At 40.3% G+C, this 20,735-nt stretch overlaps 1 long non-coding RNA gene across 1 annotated transcript in view; it reads right to left on the reverse strand.

The window, feature by feature from the left end:
• Positions 1–2,093: 2,093 nt before the first annotated feature.
• LOC123950613 overlaps positions 2,094–20,735 on the reverse strand; it is a 38,831-nt gene continuing 20,189 nt past the window's right edge. The window contains exons 2-4 of the long non-coding RNA XR_006820258.1: positions 15,129–15,175; positions 4,811–4,874; positions 2,094–2,137 (exon numbers count right to left, since the gene is read on the reverse strand). This is a non-coding gene — a long non-coding RNA (uncharacterized LOC123950613). The remainder of the gene's footprint in view (positions 2,138–4,810; positions 4,875–15,128; positions 15,176–20,735) is intronic.

The following is a 20,735-nucleotide window of genomic DNA, read 5'->3' on the forward strand; positions in this document are numbered from 1 at the left end:
GGGCCCATACCTAGAGAAGAGTTTCCAAGTAGTCTGGATAGCCTAGATATCACCATTTAACATCTCCTACAGATTATTCTAACACACCAACATGTGTCAAAGCCATCGTACCAGAGGGAGATCAGAAAACAGAAGGGGGAGAAGGGACTTCCTTCTTTCTATTTGTTTGATGTTCCTGACAACATGGCCCCAACACTGGAACCTGACTTCAGCAGGTTTCAGCCTCCAGCCAGGCGTTGGAGATGAGGCATCCTCCATCAGAAGGGGCAGCCCCAGCTTCAGCACAACAAGAAGTTATTGCTGGGCTCTCATGGTTCCAACTGGAGGTTTGTGTTCAGTTTTCCCACCTTTAACACTCTCTTAACAGATAATCTCCTCAAAGAGGTAACACAGAATATTGCTCCTACTCTCTAGGAATCTAAAACCCCATCTGCCTCTGTCCTTACCTTGGCCTGGCTCAACCCACCTTATTTTTACAGCATTTAAGCCCTTGGTTTCTCCAACAGTGGTAGGAGTCACCTACTGCAAATCTGTCTGGGTTTGCTTCCACATGGACCCTTTTGGAGAAATATGTACCTTCCTCATTCCACTGGGACTAGAAATTACTAAGAATTAATAGGACAGATAGAAGATAAGAGTGTTGATTCTGAAGAGGGAAAATTGCTGAGAGTTTGGATGGTCAGGGAAGGCTTTGTAGAATAGAGTTTTTAGCTGGGTCTTATTAGGGGGATGTGGTGTTGATAGGCAGGGGTAGGGCATTCCAGACCATGGGAAATGGGAGAAGGAGTGTTGGGACAAAGGCAGGATGAAGAATGTCGTCTTCTGAGGACAATCAGCAGATCAGTCTGGTCTGACAGATGTAGATGTGGGACTAGAAATGGAGGGATGGGGGTATAGGGTAGGAAAGTTTAAGAGTGTGCAGCTTAAAAAGGGGTCCAAATTTCAAGCTAGAAGGTGAAACTTTATTCTGTGAGCTAGCATATGAAATTTCAAGTGACTTCCATAACTAAATCAATTCCTTTAGCAAAAACAGCAAGATATAGTTAATGCAATTAGGAAAAAAAAAATCCAAACATCTTTTAGCGTAGCCCACAAGATCTACATGATCTGCTTACTGTCTCAATGCCATCTCTCACCAAGGAAGGCTGTCAACTGGAAGCCTTCTTTCAGAGAACTCTCACTAGATGGGAGAGAATCCTTTCCGGAGGGGTGGTAAGAATGAGGCATTGCATCTGGATTGGGTATCCCAGTGTCCACCACACACGTCAACATCTGGATAGTGTTTATCTTGGCTGTGGAAAAAAAGGGATGGAGACGTGAAAATTAGTGGATTTTTTATTTTTTTAAAGAAAGAATCCTAGTCTTAGAAAATGATCTGAAGCAAATATGGTTAACTGCTAATATCTTTTAGATTTGATGATTGGTTCATTGGGGTCCATTATATTATTTTCTCTACTTTTCAATGTGCTTGTATGCTTGGAGTATTTTGTACTTGTAAGCATTTCAGCATTCAGTTAAACACACTTTGCTCATATATCTAAGTAGAAATATGAGTAAGCCAAAAATTCACCTTTATAATGAATCACAGCTATTTAAAAGAAATAAATATTCTTCCCATTTTAACTTTTTCTTTAATGGATAGATCAGAAAATCACAATATCAGAAAATCAGAATAGATCAGAAAATCACAAGATCAGAAAGTCACAATAGCTGCTTTTAACTTTGAGTTCCATATAACTGGTATCTCTTTCCCCACAGATGTGCTGTGTTCCCCTGGATGGATCTGTTCACCTGGGGAGAGAAAGGGCTATTACAGGCTGAATATCTGTGCTTCCCCAAGATTTGTAGGTTGAAGCCCTAACCCCCATGAGAGACCGTTGAGAGGTAAGTAGGCTTAATAAGGTTATGATGGTGGGGACATTATGATAGGGTTATTGTCTTCATAAGAAGAGAAAGACAGCTCTCTCTCTCTCTCTCCTTCTCTGCCTCTCTTTCTCTCTATCTCTCTTTCCATGTAAGCACAAAGAAGAGGTCATCCACACACAGGGAGGAGGCAGTCACCTGACAGCCAGTAAGCAGGCCCTCAACAAGAACAGATCTGCTGGCACCTTGATCTGGAGCTTTCCAGTCTCTGGAACTGTAAGAAATAAGTATCGGTTATTTAAGCCTCCCAGTCTCTAGTATTTTGTTATAGCACCCCAAACAGACTAAGAGAGGGGCATTGAGGTACAGTGTCTTGTCTGTCTCTTGCTTGTCTCTCTTCCTCCTGCCCTTCTGATACCTCTTCTTCTTATCCTGCACAAAATTGTCAGGTAGGTACATATGTTTAGGGTTGAGAGGTACGAAACATTTTAATATTATGTTTTCCCCAACCTCCAGAACCACCAGATGCACTGACTTTTGCTTTCTCAGCTCATTCTTTTATGTTAGTCACCAGATATTTTTTGTCATCTTCCTTTGCCAGTTCATAAATTACACAGTAGGTACACTGAGTCCCGTTATATCAGGCGTACTTGTGAGTTTCTTCAGAAACCACAAAATTATCTTGGGCAATGACCTGTAGCTTTTAAATGGACTGTAAAAATCTGGTGTAACAGGTTGTCTTTGAATGTGAGTTAAGGTTCCAGCATTAGGAAAGTGTGATATTTGCCACTTAAAGATGCCACCAAGTATTTCATGGACTCGTTGTCATTCATCATTGCCAGCTATTTATTGAACACCAGGAGTTCATAATATCGTACACTGGAGCCTAGAACTGGGTCTTAAGCAAAAGACAACAAATCCAACAGCTTTTAAAGAGTGACTTACAAGCTTCAATCTCTCACAGAAAGGCAAAATCCTAAAATAGCTGTCTTTCCAAATAAGTCCACAGCGACTGTCCCAAGTATCATAATTATATCATTAATTTATGAGGATGCCACTTTTTTTAAAAAAAGATTTTATTTATTTATTTGACAGATAGAGATCACAAGTAGGTAGAGAGTCAGGCAGAGAGAGGGGGGGAAGCAGGTTCCGCACAGAGCAGAGAGCCCGATGCTGGGTTCGATCCCAGGACCCTGAGATCATGACCTGAGGCGAAGGCAGAGGCTTTAACCCACTGAGCCACCCAGGCGCCCCGAGGATGCCACTTTTAAGTCGAGTAAGAGCTCATAAAGTCTACTTTAATTTGTAGGTGTAGTATGTGTGTTTGGAGAGGGCAGGGAACAGAGTGAGGAAGGCAGGAAAAAAATCTGCGGGAAAAAGAAAAACTCAATCAGCAGTTGAGACTAAATTAAGTTCCATGTTGACTTTTAAAGGGTTAATAAACTCTCATTTAAGACTAGTTAGAAATTGGCTAATTCTGCCAGCAGTTAAAGATCTAAAGCCTAGAGCCATTTTATTTAAGAAATCTATTTAACATGGGGGATGGGAACAAGGCCCAGGGTTTAAATACTTCCCAGGTGGCTTGTGTGCTGGGGGCGGGGAGGCGAGTAGACACTCAAGATGTTCATTTGATAATTGATAATTAACAAGACTATAGAAAGTCTTTTGAGTCACTAACTGGGGGTGCAGGCATTAAGTGTGAGCCGCGGCAGGGTATGGATTTGCAGGATGGGAGATTGAGTGAACTCCCATTCATTGATGGTCTGGTAATCAGGGTGTAAGTGCTGGATGTCTTCAAGCGGATTGAAGAGTCACATGGTCGGAGGGTCTTTGAGCCCTAGAAGATCTTGAAATCCTAAAATTTTGTATCGTTTGCATTATTTAGAGCAATGCAAAATCCTAAAGCAACAACATATCAGACTGTAGAAAGTAATTTGGGGACCATAGGGTCCAACTTTTTCATTTAGAAAATAAGGAGACCAAGACCAAGAATGGGAAAAACTAACTCCAGGCAGCTCTGGTAATCCTGCAGAGTCAAGTCGAGAGATGAGCTGGGGATTCCCAGGCCTGTGCTTATCAGTAACACACAAGAGGTCTGCAAGCTCATGCAATCTCAGCTCTGTGTTCAGAACCCTCCCTGGGTCCGGTGTTCGCATCATCCTCCTGCTTTCTCTCCTAACTGGAAAATGTATGTACATACAAGAAGTACCTAGGATGGCGGAGGGGAAAAAATCAGAATTTCTTCTTTAAATCTAACTTGAGGCATCTACCTGGGTAGACTTGTAATCTCATCATGAAGCTGTAACTAGTTGTGACGGAAGTTTATTTTAATGTGGTTATAATAACAGAGGAATATATTGGTGTGATGAGATCACCTTAATTCACGGTAAAACATCTGTGTGTGGTGCATTGTCTGATGCTCTTGAGTACCAATATCACTTTTCAAGGTAGAATTCTCAGCATCTCAATTTTCTGTCTGGCTTTTAAATTGTGTCTAATTAAAGGATTTCACATTCCTTCACAATATTGCCTCCTCAAGCAGAAATAAAACGACAGAAACACATTTTGTGTTTTTTCTTATGAAAGACATTCTGTTAATATTTGGGTGGGTTATTTTGCCTGAAGTGTGTTAATTACATTAATTAGCCTTACTTCAAGAACAGTAACTAGGAGTTGGTGGAATGAATCTGAGTCAGAGCACTGTCATTCCAAAACCTCCCTTCCCTTTCCCTTCCTCCCAACCTCCCCTGCTTTCCCACTATAAAAACACCAGGATATTGGAAAGTGCTACTCACTTGGAATTGCTATCATGCGTGTTATTTTTGAGATGAAAGCACAGACACTACAAGAATAATATTCAATAATTTTATTAATCTCATAAAGAATGATAAAGCTCACAGAATGGGAGCTCCTCGGGAATCATGGACACATAACACAGGATTCTAACCTTAATGAGCAAGGCCACAATTGTTCTCTTCTTTTTCCTCATGTGTATTCTCTGGGTCACCTACCTGGAAAAGAGAAGGAAAAATAACACTCTGTGGTGGGAGCACCAAGCAGGCGGGGGACAGTGAGCTTTCAACCACCGTTATTGAAGCAGAAAATACCATAGGCTAAAGTCCCTCCCCAGATGTCACTGTTCTGCAGAAACTAAAAAGGACCACGTATTTTTTTCTTGTACCCTGGCTGCTGATGGAAAACATTACAAAATCCTGAAAGAATAAAGAACTTGCCGATGTAAACTCTGTCACTGTTTCCGCCGCAGCCATGCCCTATGGACTCTGACAAGGGTCACCTCCTATTAAAGCAGGCAAGGAAAAACAATCGTGATGCCAGGTCTCTATTCAAACTTTGCAAAGGTCATTGCCCTCATTCCGGCTCTCAATGAAATGCAGAGATTGTATTTTACCCTCTTGCAGATTCAGTGAAACTGTCTGCCGGGAAGGTGCTTCTCAGTCTTCAATGTACACATTAAATCATTTGAGCATCCTGCTTAAAAATACAGATTCTGATTCGGTAGGTTTTGGGGGGTGGACCTGAAATTCTGTATCTCTACCAAGGTCCCAAAGAGCTGATGCTGTTAGTGCCTAGACCATACCGTCAGCAGCAAGGGTCTAGGACAGTGGCTCTTAAAATGTGTTGATCATCACCAACAGGAGGAAATCTATTTTATGTTATACATTATATTTACACATTTTATGCCATAACTTTATATCCACAGATGTAACATTTGTGTGAAAATGGATCTAAATGAAAGTAAAACAACAGCTTCATAGAACAGTTCTTACCTTTACCAGCTGTGACATTTTCTTGTTTTCTCTTTTTAAAGATTTTATTTATTTGTTTGTCAGAGAGACAGAGAGAAAGCATAAGCAGGGAGAGGGGCAGAGGGAGAAGCAGACTCCCCACTGAGTAGGGAGCCAGATGCAGTACCTGATCTCAGCACCCTGGGGTCAGGACCTGAGCTGAAGGCAGACCCTTAACTACTGAGCCACCCAGGCATCCCGAGCTGTGACATTTTCAAGACTAATTTTTCTTCTGTAATTATCTTGATTTAGTTGGTAGTTACCCGAGTTTACACAATATGATAAAATTGCAGAGATCTATACACATATACACTCAAGGAAGTTCACGTACTGCAAAATCTATAATGTAATGCAATCTGAGCAACTCTGAGAATTGTGCCCAGGTCGAGTCCCTGGTTTAGACATCCTACTATAGTCCCACAAGATGGAAAGCAAAGGGTCCACGGGGCCTCTCTGTGCATTTCTTTGCAGCTTCCTGTGAATCTAGACTAATTTCAAAATAAAAAGTAAAAGACAGTGAGTGGATAGGAACCCACAAAACAGGTTTCAAGACCACTTGTGCATTGAGAGTCAGTTTGGAAAACTCTCCTCCGGAATATCATAAACAGCGATGGGTTGTTTCACCACACAGTTGCTGTAAGTGGGTGAGGCAAAGAGGAGTCTTGGGGTGGGACGTGATGGTGGCAGTGGCAGGCGCGGAATGTGAGGAGGAAAGGAGGAGCCTGGGAGGAGGTTTTCTAAGGGCTGCTGGGTGGAGGGGGTCATAGATAATGCATCCCAGAGTTAGGGTGGTAGCCCACATGTGCAGGGAAAATAAGAAACACCAGCATCTACTGGTGGTCAAAATTTGTCTCCTGATATTTCCGTTTTCAGAGTGGAGCCCATCCAGAGTTTTGTGTTTGTTTTCATTTGAATGTGTTTTTTAAAATCTGTGGTAATGCAATGTAAACACAGAGCCCAAGAGGACTTGAAGATATTTGGAGAGAGAAACTCGACAGGGTCTTCAGAGCGTCAGGAGTGGGAAATACTTAAAGGCAAGCCTGGGGGAGGGGTCGTCAGCATGTGGGGAGCAGCCGTGATTATTAGCCCCGGAATCAGACAAAGGGAATAGGGAGGCAATTTTATGTATTGAACTCGTTAGGCATTATAATAGAGCAATGATACCCTGCAAACCACAGAACTGTATTGTCTCAGTTTTCTCAAGGTAACACAAATCACAAGAAAAATAGAGAAGAAGGAAAAGCACATTCCTTGGCCAGAAGCTTATGAATGTGGAATGGGCAAAGAGTGATCTTAATTTAATTAACTACTATTTTAATGTCACCAAATGCTGAAAATATGAATCATACAACTGTTTTCAACATAATACTAACTGATGTAGCTAAATGTAAGAATGAACATATACCATTTTTGCAAGGCTTCCTTTCTTCATTCACTTCTTTTTTGCTTAGATGCATGTTCGTTTTCTAACTAGATAACTCTGAAGCATTATTTTGCTCTTGTAATCCAATTGCAGGTAAATCAGAGATATCTGCAAAGTCTAATTTCAAAGAGAAGAAGGTTGTCTCTGTACGGTATAATAATTCATTTCAATTAGCATGATGAAACAAACTGCAGAGCCATTTTTCACTGAAAATGTTGTGGTGGAGTTCGGGGAAATATTAAAGACATTTCTAGAAGCACTAACAAGCTTACACATGCACTTAGTTGCCCTAAGGAAGAAGAGAAGATTACAAATTATCTCATCACACAGATAAGAATGCTCTGTCTTCTTCAACACTTTAGGTGAAACGGAATCATATGTGGTTTATTTATAGTCACTCAATGTGTGATCCCAGGACATGTTCCATAAAAATATCCCTTTTACTCACATTATTCTTCTTTTAATGCACTTATCTATGGAGAAGATAAAATAGAGTCTATTATGGGTTTTAATAAAAAATATGATAGAAAAATATCCATAAGAACAGATATTGCTTCCAGGAACTGAATGATATTGAATAAAACTGATATAATTAAGGGTTACCGAGAAATTTCTGATATAAGCTTAAGGGGATTTCAAATTTTGTAAATAAGAAATGTAGAAAAATCAGTGTATTAAAGACAGAGCTTGTTGTATATGTGAACGTGCAGGTTTGTGGAGGCTGAATGTGTATGGCCAAATGACTTGTAACAAACTAAAGAATGAAGTAGTAGGAAGCTAAGAAGAGCTGTAAAACTAATTGGGGTCCAATATGTTTTGGGCTGCATTTAATTTTCTTGAGGGGAAGAGGTCAGGAATGGAATGAAGTCAATGAGAACAGGAATAAGACTCACAGGAAAAAGTAAAAAAGCAAAATGGCCAACATTGAAAGGTCAGTGAATATCCTAGAGACAGGAAATGAACTTTAAACAAAATAGAAGGTAGTATTTCTATCTCTGTTTGAGAGTTGTTAAAATTGCTATTTAAAGAGGCAACTTCAATCGCCAGGTGTTGCTTGCGTAGAACCTACTTAGGGTATGTATTTAACTTATTAGAAATATCAAGAACATAGATATTTTGCACAGGACAATAAAATAAATATTGAAATGCACAGCAAAATTCTTGCTATTTGCCAAGACTTACTTACTATTTTACTGTAATATCTTTTCTTGGAAGAAAAAGAAAAAAGAAAAAAAAACAATTTTTGAATCATCTCTCCTAAGAAGTCTTCATTATGCTAATGACTATTAGTCTAAAAGTTTGCCCATAGTGTGAAATCAAATAAGATAATTTTCCTCTTTTGTTAGAAAGCTACTGCCAGTCAAAACCCTTTGGGGTTGATATTTGACATGCAGCATTTTACACAGGGAAAAACGGGATTGCAAGTTTGGTTGACAGTCTTTTGCCTCCACTCTCTTAAGTGCTAGCAATGACAGAATAATGCAAATTCTGAATTAGCATCCAAATGCTTTCCAAAGTAAAACTAAAGCAAATAATTGCTACTTTGAATTGCCACATCTAAGGGCATCTTTTGATTCTACAAAGCCTGAGTTTTAAAAAATAAGTGTTCATGGTTCTATTGAAGGCTAATAATCATTAAAATTAACAATTGTTAGGAGGGTTGTTTTCCTTAAGGAGGCATTCATAATTGGGCTGTCTTCATGCCCTCGCCTTCTCGTCTTCTCCTGCATTCCTGCTTGATGCTGTGGGATTCTGGGAAAAAGACCATATGATGCAGCAAGATGATGCTGGGGTAACAGACAGTATAAACAGGCTTGTAAAACTCAAACAGGTCGCCAACAAACCGGTGTTGTGCCTAGAGCTTCCAGTAACACTCGCGTTCTCTTTTCTCCCCCAAGCATTCTGTTAAGCTTTTCCTCATATATCACTATTGCATGTAAATATTTGGACTGGCCCTTCCTGGCACTATACACCTATGTTATGCTTTTAAAACTGTGACTCGTCCTCTTCCACCCACTTGTGGGAAAGACTGTTTTGCCTACATTTTTTCCCCAGTCACACGTATTCTGAATTTTTTTGGCATTGCCGCACGACAGTTTGCTCTAATTTGGCTCTGCAATGGAGTGTTACCAAGGCTTTCTTCCCCCCTCCCTCTAAGCAAAGGAATGAGTTGGAGTGTGTGCTATACTTTGCTGTCTTGGCAAGAGCGGAGGAGGGTCAGAAAGGAACCAGGATGTTCTTTACCAATGCATGCGGTGCTCCTGGCCCCAATTCCAGAAGCTAAGGAGGAAGTTGGAATAGGCTATGACTTCAATGGGATACCGGCCCTGACGGCATTTGTTAGAAAGACCTGTACCCCAAACTCTCCATAATTGCTTACGGGCGGCAATTTGGATGTTGAGGGGACAAAGAGACTTGTCTTTGAGTTGTATTTGTTCCACACACGTGCTTTTTTTCTACTTTGATTGTAGGTTTATTTGGAAGAATGATGGAGTTTGTTGGGAAGGGGAATTAAGGACGCAGAGATCTCCCCTCTCCACCCCACCACTGTCAAATAGAGAATCTCCCTATCCCAGATTTGGCCCACACAAAATTTCATGTGTTTATAAGGTGCTTGAACTTATGAAAGTGCAATGAACGTTTACAAGCTAGATATATTTTTCCTCTTTGGTCCTTTGTTAAGCCCATGAATGGCAAACAGAAAGAACTTATCTGAAAAATCAGCAGGGTAGCACTAGCTGGAATGTAATTTTACAAAACCTGGCCATCTTTCAACAAGAGTGGGTGGATTTTTAGCGCTACAAATGTTTGTGTATTATGAAGTATTTGCCATGGTGACAAAGCTGGGAGAAACATCCCATTAGCCACAGACGGGCTACAGATTGTTCTGATTATCCATGTCCAAAATTCAGTCTGGCTACGGCTTTGTGTTATTTTCAGTGTTTATAAGTGCTCCACTTTTTTTTCAACATACTAACCTACAAGCAAGCAAGTATGCATGTAGATAGGTATTTAACTTAAAATTGCCTTTGAACATGTTCTTAGAGCTTATTCACATAACCTATGTGTAGATCATGTATGTGTCATCATTACATTTACAGCAGATATGTTGATAGTGTTAAAAATAACAATCTTTGAAAGAATGACAGACTTGTGAAAAGTATCCTGGAGCACTTATTAAAAATAAAAAGGGTCATGGAGAGAGAGTTCAAACAAGGAGCAGTAAAATGTCTGCACTAATTTATTTGCAGGTATTTCTGACTATTGATTTCGGTTGTAAAAGTTAGAGCTTCTATTTTTAAAAGTGACTTTTATCTGAAGTACATGGGGAGAAAAGTGAATTATAAATAGCCACCAAGAAATATGCCACTGCATGTAAAGAATCCACATTTTCCCTCTTCCAAACATTTCCCTGCTAAGAAAAACATGAGAAAAATTTAAATGACTCTTTTTGCCCCTGTTTTGGGGGAGAAAATTTATAAGAAAATGGAGTTTTATGTAGTGGAATGAATCGTCATGCAATAAAACCTAGCATCAGACAGAACTGCTTTGAAGTCACCCATGGCTGTGCAAGATAGAAAAGATAGAAGGCAGGCAGAATAAGGGGAAAAGATAGGCAAGACAAAGAAAGAAAGAAAGAAAGAAAGAAAGAAAGAAAGAAAGAAAGAAAGAAAGAAAAGAAGGAAGGAAGGAAGAAAGAAAGAAGGAGGGAGGGAAGAAGAAAAGAAAAGAAAAAGAAAAAAGAAAAGAAAAAAAAGGAAAAGGGGGGGAGCTCTTAAGGTCATATAAAGGTTAGGGGAAAAGTTCACAGAAAATTAATCCTTATCATCTGAGCAGTGTTGCTCCTAAGTTGACCCACAGTGGAAGCAGGAACAGTCTGGAAATTTAGTGAAAAGATGACACAATTAATTCTGCACCTGCTCCATCTCTCAAACTTCTTTCGCTTTTCTGGGTGACTTAGTAGAGGTGCTACTGATATTCCTTTCTCACATAAACTAGGGGAAAAAAACTAATTTGCTTATTTATCACTCAGTCTTCTCAGGCAGGTAATATGACAGATTATTTCACTAGACAGGACTGAGGAGAGACATTTTAATGAGGAAATAAAATGCCTATCACAGGTATTTTGAGCAAATAAAGTTTTGCTGACTCCTTCCAAAAATTGTGCTTTCTCAATTCATTTTGAAAAGCACTAATTCGAGTGCACATCTGTGCAAACCGAGCAGTTGTTTCAATAAAATATAGTCAGATTTTCATATTCTCTAAATATGCTCGTGTTCAAAAGTGAATCTACCAATACATTATACAATTTTAGAAGAGGCAAATTAAAGAAACTGAGTTTTATAAAGACAGAGTGTTCTAAAGATTTATTTCCAGACTATGGAATGGGTCTGTAGTAAATGTTTCTAATAACCCCATGTCTAAGCGTAGCCTGTGTTTTGAGGTCTAATACCAGTTATGTTTCTTCCTGCCAACAAACTAGTTATTAAGGTTGGGACTATCCATTCAAGATTTCGGCACATAAAGCATCCCAGTTTCCTAACTCCACTAAACAATTTCAGCGACCACAGAGCAGAGAGTAAGAGTGGGTCATGGGCATCTGGGGCAGTACTTCACTTAATACTTGGCCACCATCATTGATTTCTAGCCTACATTTGCTTTGGAGTTCACATTTGGCATTTTCCAAAAGAAAGTCTGGACCACTGCCTTCTCAGCTTGAGCTGAGACGTTCACTGGGACTTTCTCTATCATATTTTACTCATGACTAAATAAAACTAGACAGACATAAAAGGCTAAATTCCTGACACATCTCTTTAATGGCGAATTTTCATATTTAAAGAATGCCTGGCACATATTTGTGTTTCAGTGGAGCCCTACACATCTGTTGCTTATTTTGGTGCAGCCTCTATCACATATGCAAAAGTCTTTTGCAGATAAATTACTGCATTTCAATATGAAATTACATAAAAAGGATTTCATTCTTTAGAAGAAAGTTCTTTACACAGTTATCACAAAAGGATCATGAGGGTTCCCCACAAAAGAAACAGGCATCACACTGTGTGTGCAGAAATGTGTGATCAGTTACTGGAGTCACTGCTGTAATAATAGTATGCATGCATTCTTCATTAGAGGGGACACATGCAGAGCTACATGGGTATAGACAGACAAGTGCTTCCTGTTTACCATAAAACTGTGGGCCTAGAATTTCTATAGGTCTATCTGGAAAATGCATCGTGTACCCACTTCATCCCACAACTTCCCTACCAAGGCCCAGTGAGCATTAGCAGGAAGACACTTGGAAAAACTCTTCCAGGGCACCTGGGTGGCTCAGTGGGTTAAAGCCTCTGTCTTCAGCTCAGGTCATGATCCCAGGGTCCTGGGATCGAGCCCTGCATCGGGCTCTCTGCTCAGCAAGCAGCCTGCTTTCCTCTCTCTCTGCCTGCTTCTCTGCCTACTTGTGATCTCTCTCTGTCGAATAAACATTAAAAAAAAAAAAAGAAAAAGAAAAAGAAAAACTCTTCCTCTACATCTATATTCCCTGCACACCATCTCTTCTGCCCCTCCCTCCCACCTGGCAAGCAGACCACTATGCACATACCACCCAAAAGGCAAGCTTTTCAAATCAAAGGGAAATTTTAAAAACCTGAACCAAATAGTTCGAGGGGATGGCTTCCATCGCTTCTCTCTACTCAGGTGGGAAGAGAACAACTTACCTGATTGGTACAACTGGATACAAGGCCATACCCCTTACTAGACATCCAGCCCCTTTGAAGCTTTCTGGACCTGACTGCCCACAAGCAACCCACATTCTCGTTTTTCCCTGCGTCCTTGTCTGCACTAACCAGATCAGCCTCTCTGCCCGCCACCAGACAAGGTCAGTTCAGGGGAAGGTAAAGCCTATTGGCCTCAGGTTTGAGTCACATTCTCCAATCCATTAGTGACAAAGAAAGCCAATTTCTGCTTCCTATCTGACCTCTTGTATCTACTCCTCTCCCTCAAATTCAGAGGCAAGAGGTAAGTGATCCAGGGTACTTGCAAATATCAAGTGCCCTTTACAACGAGTATCTTACTGTTCTAATGTTTTGTTGGCTATATACCTTCTTGCTAGACTATAAGCAACCTGACAGCAACACCTATATAGTTTTTTCATTTTTGAAAGCCCTGGCCTAACACAGAGCACAAGATTCAATTAATGTCGCTTGCATCCATCAATCAATGGCACTAGCACCTAATAAAATAGTAATGAAATGATAACCTAGTTTTAAAAGACTTCACTCAAGCAATTACATCAGCTGTATTAATCATCATCTAAGGGAAAGTGCTATGTTGCTTGAATGATTTAATCTAATGAATATTAGAAGTCCTGAAGTGTGAGGGTTAACCCCTTTTCCCGATAACCCCCCCCACTCCCCAATTCTTTCTTACCTCACAACACTATTTATAGAATGCCTCACTTTTCAAATAGCCATCATGGAGATTGAGTAAATAATACAGTATTGAATATGTAAATATCTCCAGGAATCTCCAGTTTTTCCCTGAAGAATAACACGTTGTTAGTTCGAAGTATTTCAAGGACACAAGCACTGAGCCAGGAGTTTACTTTCCTGCTTCTGACTTCACAAAAAGAAGGGAGACCCCAGGAGCAAGGTGGCATGGACCCCTGAAAGCCTTCACAATCCTCATGGCATTTCCTGGAGTTATACATACAACTTTGAAAATATTTTTGACACAAAATTTGAGTCATGCTAAACACCTTTCCCATAAGCATATGTGGCTTTATGTATGGGCTAATTCAAGCAAGTTGTTGTTCTTAGTCATAAGCATTAAATAGTCATAAATGAACTACAAAACTTAATTTTAGAGTCACTCTAAGACAAACAGGAGAGTGGCTCACTTGAGAAGAACCAAACCAACAAGAATTATAATATCCAGAGAGAGGGTTAAGCAACTGTGAATGAACAACTGCTCTTTTTTGCTTTCACTATTCCATTTTGTTGTTTTTGTGTTGTTCGGGATGGCGGGGGCACAGAGTTTCTGACAACAGGTGGGCACAATCAAGTCCCTTCATCATTATGCATACCTGTGATGTTTATATAATTAATCAGCAATTAATTTTTGTCTTGCCAAAAGATACTACTAAATAAACCTTAAAACCCATTAGCTGCACCAATACGTTCTTTCTCTTGTGTATTCTGACCCATTAATTTGACTAAATCCACTCAACTAATCTACTAATCTACTTAACTAAATCAAATCTTTTCAATAACTTGTCTCTAGTCCTCTTGTTTATTAGAAGTGAGAATGGATTTAGTTATACAGCTTCCGGGCAGAAGAAAAGATTGAGGAAGTAGAGGTGTTTACCTAAAGAATGCTTTAGGAAAAGCAGGGAAAGGCTGCCATCACGGAAGAGATAAGAGAATAGATTTTGGAGACTGAGGTAGATGAATGAGAGAGGCTATGGACTGAGAGGAAGATGGGAGGCAGAGTCAGTGACAGGGCACAGGGAATTCTGGGAGGGTGACCTGTTAGCAGGAAGGTTTGGGGTTGGCTGACACCTGAGCTCCAGGCAGAATGAGCTACAGATCACTCATAGCCATAGCCAACATTCTCCCATGCCACCTCTGTACTGGTGTGAGCTAGAACTCCAACTGAGAGAGAATAAATAAGCCAACCTCTTTGGTTTTCAAAACAAGATGTCCCTTTTGCAGCCTGATACTGAAAGTACAAGTATATGGCTTCAATATAAAATACATCTACACTCTAGACACTTGTCAGAGAGCTTTACCTGGCCCACTTTGTGTAATTTTACTGTACTTTACTTCGAGTTCTTGTCAGCAGGAACTAGGATATAAATTATAAATAACACAAACTTAAAACAACAACAAAAATAACACCAAACCCTCCTGCTCCAGGGTTGACAGCACGATTAGATATCCCTGGATCAAAAAGAAAGTATTCCTTGTACTTTCTTTGCTCTGTTTAAGAAGGCAAGAAACTGTTGTATATTTTAGAAAGATTTTCATCCACACTCTTACCTTAAAATGTAAAAGCGTTGGCATGAAAAGGAGTCGACTCCAGTTACCTGGAAAACATGTTTACATGGAACACTTCATTCCCCGGCAATGTCAACCAAATGATGTGTCATTACAAGAAGCAACGATGCATGACATCAAAGAGAGCTGGACCCGCTACATTTCATCACACTTCTGCTAGCATTCCAGAAGACCTTCTTGTTCTGCCTTCTTCACTGAATCAAATATCCAGAGCTACCCCAGGCAGTCAAATAGCTAACATTTTGATTTTTAAATCTCCATTGGAAATTAATGTGTAGGTACATGACAACCTAAAAGGAAGCAATAATGTGAAAAGCCTAGGCACAGCATGACATTATCATTTTATATAAATGCACTTACATTTTAAAATAGATAGCAATGAGTCATCTGAAGAAAGATACTGTATCTTTGTATGACAGTGTTACTGAGCTTAATACTGTGTATCTTCTAATCCACCAGAGAAAGAAAGGGAGAACACTGGGTTGCTTTTCATTGACCTCTCAGGCGTTTTTCAGGACGACGGCCACATCATGCAAATATTTAAGCAGTCCCTGAAAATTGTCAGCAAGAAGCAGTTCAAGGCAGCATTCTTCATTTATTACCGGCATTGCTATAACAGTATTCAAGAAATGCAGAGGGGCACACCAGTCTCCTGTCCTTCAGCTACACTACTGGTAATTCTCATTCCATCAACAGAATGTGTCTGCCAAAATCAAGATATAAGGTCTTGCAGATCATTTCATTTGAGAAAACATAAAAAAGGACTAAATAATGGATAAAAAAAAAAAACACCTTGATTTTTTTTTTTTTAACTGGGGCAAGGAGGATGGAGATTGATCCAAAATGGTCCCATTTCCAGGGAAGACAATTGTTATTTATTTTTTAAAAGATTTTATTTATTTATTTATTCGACAGAGCATAAGCAGGGGAAGCAGCAGGCAGAGAGAGAAAGGGAGAAGCAGGTTCCCCGCTGAGCAGGGAACCCAACCCTGGATCATGACCTGAGCTGAACTGAACGCAGATGCTTATCCAACTAAGCCACCCAGGTGCCCCTTGGGAAGAAAATTTTTAAACCTATGGTTTATGAATTATAATTTTAGGAAAAAATTTTAATCTGAATTCCAGCAAAATCAACACTGATGGAATTCAGAATTTGCAAGAGAATGAAACAAGTCTCAAAGATAATCAATTATGTTTAAAGAACAAATGCTGAGAGATAAATTATCACGTGTTTGGTTGTATAGGGAGAGGATTTGTGTCAGCAAGTCAAATAAAAGGGAGAATAGGAACCAAATGTTCAGGGAGAAACATGGCCATGGCATCCAAGCCAGCAGGTCAGCAGGTCAGGAGGGGTCTACAGGACTGACTGCCTAAAAGTCACCAGAAATTAAGGGCCTCAAGTGACTAATTGGGAAGTCAACCAGCCTGGATTAGTCCACAGCTAAGGAGAATAGTCCTTGGTCTTCCCATTTAAGATAGACTCTAGGAAGGGCCAAAGGTAACTTACAAAGGACTTTTGCTGCTCCTCAGGCTGTAAACATCCCCTTTGTCATGAGAATATAACAAAGCTCCCTATCATCACCATGTCAGTATTTTTCCTGGACTGTCCAGGATACCTTCTCCAAACCACCATGGAAACCATGAGTGTACTTCAAATAAATCTAGGGTTTCAGGTCCCAAATCCCAAGATCCCTCCTTATCATGGCTGTCTTACAGGTTTGGGAATTTTGGACAACCTTGGAACATAGAGAAAATGGGGGGAGGGCAAGGTTATGTAAAAAATAGGATTTTGTAATCTGGGAGAGCTCCACTGATCATGAACCCATAAATTCAGACACATCACTTTGGAATAAGGATAACATACAACTGGTCTGCCCACTGCCAATTTATAGTTACTATCTCAGAATAATTGTAAATAGTGCCTCATTACTCTCAAACATCCCGTTTGGGTTCTGTATTATCTGGGAACACTATTAGAGACACCATTAACAAAAATCACCTTCTGATTAAAAAAAAAAAAATCGTTTGTGTGTAGAAGCTAAATGTAGCTAGCTAAAATAGGTTCTGTTCAGTAAAGAATCAGCTCTCATAAATTGGTAATAAAAGGTAGAGTATGAGAGAAATGTTGACCCTTTTAAAAGTTCTATCTTAATTTCTTCCTCTTTGTGTGGGCAGTGGTGGTGTACTGGGGGGAGATTGTGTGTGTGTGTGTGTGTGTGTGTAATTATTAATGCTTCTTAAAAGACGTTAGTGCCCTATCAGTAAAGATTTCACACAAAGCAGCATTACTGAAACTTATATAGATTCATCTGAAAAGTGCCCAAGCAAAGAGGTTGTCAGGGAAATGAGGGGACGGGATAAGTTTCTGAATGGCTGTCAGACCTATCTCCTGTCCCAAGAAGCATATAGAACTTCTCTATGTGGGACAGAACATACTCACATATATATCCACCCACACATATATCCGGGCACAATGAGAAAGTAAACATTTGTGTTTTTGTCCTTTAATTGAGGGAGTGGCAGTAGGCGTGGTGGAATATCAGAAAATTGTGGCAAGGGAGAGAAGCTTTAATGGCATTAAATTCCTCACAAAGAATGTCACACTTTGCCCTGGAGAGCGGACTAAGTGGACTGTGCCGCCAGATCAACGTGGGATTGAAGAGCCCCTGGAACTCCCAGCAAAACAGGGATGCTGATCCTTGAAGCAGGGGTGTGACATGGGGAGCCTCTGCCTGTTTCAGAGTCTCGCTGGGATCTCTTTAACATCCTCTGGTCATTCTGTAAATCAAAACTACCATGGAAACCACTTCAAAATACCCATTTTATTTCTCCTTTTTGTCTATTGCTGAAAAATGCATGAAAACCTTAGGAACTATAACATGAGAGGGCCTAAAATGATGGCGATTTTGTTCCTCTTCATTCAAGAGGTAGGAGCGAGCCCAGGAAAGGGTAACAGGAGAGTGGGAAGTGGGAGGCCTCATTTCTTTCCTTGTAATGGCTGCAGCCTAAGTTGCCTTTTATCCACTTAGGCCCACACCACAAGTTCACTCTGGAAATCTCTTCAGCTTGGCTACGTGCAGATGTAATCGGACCTGTTCTGGGCAGTCCTAATTGCAAACACATTTCTCCCCTTCTGTGGCCATTCCTGAGCAAGCAACGGTCACAGCCTTGCCAGGGTTTTCTGGCATCTTTTTCCTTCTTTGTTTCCAAATCTACATTTTTCTATGAGAAAAGATGCATGAGACATTGTAAACAGGATAATTATATGGCAATATGATTTCTAATGCAGGCTTTCCTTGTGGATTATTTCAAATGTGTAGGGGTTTGTTTTGGTGTGTTTTTTTTCCACTCTGCCTGTGAGTCAGAGAGCTAAAATGTTGTTTTGAAAGCAGGAGTATATGGATCCACTAGAAACCTCCTACGATGTTGCTTAAAACATTTTGTGAAAGATTACTGAAAGGAAGAGCAAACAAGAGTGAGAAGGGAGTACAGAGGAGGTGTGCGGGTCCCAGGCATTCAGCCCACGTCACTGTGGACACGGGGTCTGCCCCGTGTGTCCTCTTTTTTCCAGAACAGTATGGAGAAAGAAGAAAAACTATATGCACAAAGTTTACATATGTTACAAGTTTAAATATGACGAAGTTACAAAGTGATCCTGTCTGACATGACAATGTTTTGGTTGGGGGAGGGGTTGAGTATGAGTCTTTGGAAGGATGCATCCTCCTGTCCTTCCCCTATGTCTTCACTTAACTTTCCACTGTGGTTGGTCAAGTTAGATGCTTGGGACCTACAGATGGACGGGGTAGTGTCAAACACCTGCCCACCCTTCAAGCTGGCACACACAGACACAGCACATTTATTTATTGTGGCAGAGAAAATCATATGACTTGAGGCAGTTTAAGCTAAGGGGCACTTAGGACCCTTTCCCCCCCTCCCGGGGCGGGGGGAATGCAGGTTGTGTGGCACAAGTCCAGGCTGCAGGGGCATGTGGACTTCCAGTGGAATTGGTGTCCCTTGAACTCTACCCCAAAGAAAGCCCCAGGATGTACTGTCTGCTTTTTCACTGATGATCTGTGCTCTATGCCAAGCACCATGCCTAGCATATATTAGACGCTTAATAAGTTTTGTTGAAAAAAAATTGTTGGTCTGCCACCAGAAGATTGAGCTTGTTGATAATCAAAGGACCTCCAAAAAAACAGACTATTGATTCATTCCTTCAGCGGCTAGGGACACAGGAATAAAGGAAGTACCGTCCTGCTCCAGGAAGCTATGGTTTAATGAGAAAAACACATGTACCAGAGTCAAGTGAACAGAGCACACAGATCTCACGGCGAGAAATCAGAAAATTTTTCACATAGAAGAGGATCTTGGCCAAGAAGACTTTGCATTCTCTAGTCCCAAATATCAAAGAAAATAATGCCGACGTCTAATCTCTGCCATTTCCTTCCTTCTCAGGAAGAGGGAAAGCTTGACACATCAGAGAGGATGGATTATTCTGGATATATTAGAATCTATTCTAGTTGTGAATACTAGAAACGACATAATCTCTCTATACACCTCATTCAAATGTAACAGGTTCTTTTTTTTTTTGAAGAAATCTTCCTTCAGATATTGTGGGGTAGTCGCATGCTGAAGAGTCAGGTAATCCTAGGCTGATGCTTATTAGTCAAGTGACATTAAGAACGTTATTTATTGTATGTGATGGTCCCTTAACCATAAAATGGGGATAGCATATGTCAAGTGTCCATAAATGTCATCCCCTCTCTTGCTGTCCCACACTTGAAGGTACACTTGGCATGTTGAGGTTTTTGTAAATAACCTATTGAACCATTAGAATGGTTGGTAACCTTCATGTGTGAGCAAATGCAGTGAAGATTCTAGATGGCTTGTAGTTTGCCTCTTACTCTTCTCAAATGTAAATAAGAGCAGCGCTATTTCTTTTTCAAGAGCTTCCTGAGGGAACCACAGAGTGAGACTAAAAAACATCAACCTGGAACATCAATGTTTACCATTCTTCAAATGAGGAGAATCTTAATACTATCCATAACCACATCAATAAGATTAACCGACAATGTTTATTTTTGGAACCAGCAATATTCTTTAGGCACTCCACTGATAACATTAGTAAGGCAAATTAAATCTTTCATGGGTTATTTTAAAAATTAAATGTATTTAATACATTTATTTTTTTCACAACTCCTAATTATATCTTCATTTAAAAAATTCTTTTTTTTTAATATTTTATTTATTTATTTGACAGACAGAGATCCCAAGCAGGCAGAGAGGCAGGCAGAGAGAGAGGAGGAAGCAGGCTCCCTGCAGAGCAGAGAGCCCGATGCGGGACTTGATCCCAGGACCCTGAGATCATGACCTGAGCCGAAGGCAGAGGCTTAACCACTGAGCCACCCAGGCGCCCCCATTTAAAAAATTCTTGACTACTATGTGTAATTTCACTCTAGGAGCGATTAAAAATTTTCTTTTTTTTTTTTTTTATATTTATTTATTTGACAGACGGAGATCACAAGTAGGCAGAGAGGCAGGCAGAGAGAGAGCGAGGAAGGGAAGCAGGCTCCCTGCTGAGCAGAGCCC

This window comes from Meles meles, chromosome 9 (assembly GCF_922984935.1).
Source record: "Meles meles chromosome 9, mMelMel3.1 paternal haplotype, whole genome shotgun sequence".
Classification (NCBI taxonomy): Eukaryota; Metazoa; Chordata; class Mammalia; order Carnivora; family Mustelidae; genus Meles; species Meles meles.